Raw genomic sequence first — 1,637 nt, 5'->3', positions numbered from 1 at the left:
ATTCCCTTCGCTCTTAGGCAACGTGAAAATTGGAAATCCTCCATAAAAGTTTTGATGCACGCTACACAATTATGTATTTTTACTGCAGCAGCCTGAAGGTGAACTGATCCGACGGAAAGCAATACACCGACGTCTGGCTGAACACAAAACGATCCCGTGTAAAAGGAGATTCAACAGCGTATCAATTTTTTCACGACATGCAATCGCTTTTGAAAAATTTCTAAACAATTCAACAAATTTTATAACTACCTATGAAGTAACTGTCCATCAAAATTTATTTACGGGTTTCCTTACACTTTGGTCCTCTTTTTGAGATGAGTCGTTTTGGCCTCCTAGACTTCCTCTTTTTACTTAATCCTATTTTTGACACCCTCTCTTCTCTAGAATGACTTAAAGACCTGCATTGATATAGTAAAAAAAAAAGGAGTCACCAACTGGTTTTTTCCCCGTATTATTGACCAAAATTACGTTTACCTTAAGTAACTCTTTGCTTATAATATCCCTTTCACCTTTTATAATGCCTTGTGCAATGATAGTGGTAAAAAAGAATATACTTACACAAATAAGGTAATTTCATGCGTCGATTAACTCAATCAAACTTGAGAGTAACTAACCCTCGGGGCAGACTGGCAAGCGGGAAAACAGGGCCAGATGGGTGTCCTTTTTTATTTTTCTAACCAAAAATGGCGATACACTTTTGCTCGGAAAAATTGCATTTTACAGACGTATGTGTGAGGAAATACTTGCAACCTGAATATTTGCAACAGAGGCAATGAATATAGCTATAGAATATTTTGACTTTTGAAACCGGAGGCTTTATACGACTCGGACATTCGTAAGGTTCATCTGCTCTTTTAGAATGTCCTTGACAAGCCTCTGCGGGCCGATTATTGAAACTGATAGACAAAGCGATAGATAAAGAAGACATAAGGAGTATGAAGCGATCCAATTGGTTGACATGGTTGGATCCTACAGACTGAGGGAGAAAATGATGGACTAACTTTCGGGTTTTTGGTGGGTCGCCGTTAGTTAGTCCATTTACCTACCTCCTAAGTCCATTGCTACCACCCGCTTCCACCAATAGGATCCCTCCAAATCCCTTTGTCGTCTTTGTCTATAGCTTTGTCTATCAGTTTCAATAATCGGCCCGCTGATCGATAATTCCTTTGTCGAGGCTGACCGATGGGCTGCGGGGGCCGCATCCCCTGCCGTCTCGGCACTAGGCCTCAGCACAAAAATGTGCTGTCATCGTTTTGCATACAGTTTTCATCTTTGATAAAGCTGTCGTCCAGATAATTTAGTAAATAAAAATCTATGAATGAAAAAAAAATCCTTGAAAACCCCCAAAAATCAGCCATTTTGGTGAGTCAATTTATCCAGTGCTTTATTTGCTTGCTCATTTGTATTTCTTTTTTAAATTATTCCATCCAAACATGCGTCTTTAAATCACTATTTTACTTTTTTGTGTGTATTATTGTGACATTTTTCGATAATTAAAAGCGACTTGTATGTATTTTTATATGTTTTTAATAATTCATCTTCCCTGTTATAGTGTTAAGTTTGTGGTTTAAAATGGCTTCAAATTTCCGTTTGGAGGTGGTCATTTTTCAAAATTTTGTGGGTAAGGGTCCTCGAAC

This window comes from Bemisia tabaci, chromosome 7, assembly GCF_918797505.1.
Source record: "Bemisia tabaci chromosome 7, PGI_BMITA_v3".
Lineage (NCBI taxonomy): Eukaryota > Metazoa > Arthropoda > Insecta > Hemiptera > Aleyrodidae > Bemisia > Bemisia tabaci.
Note: the sequence above shows the minus strand (reverse complement) of the source record.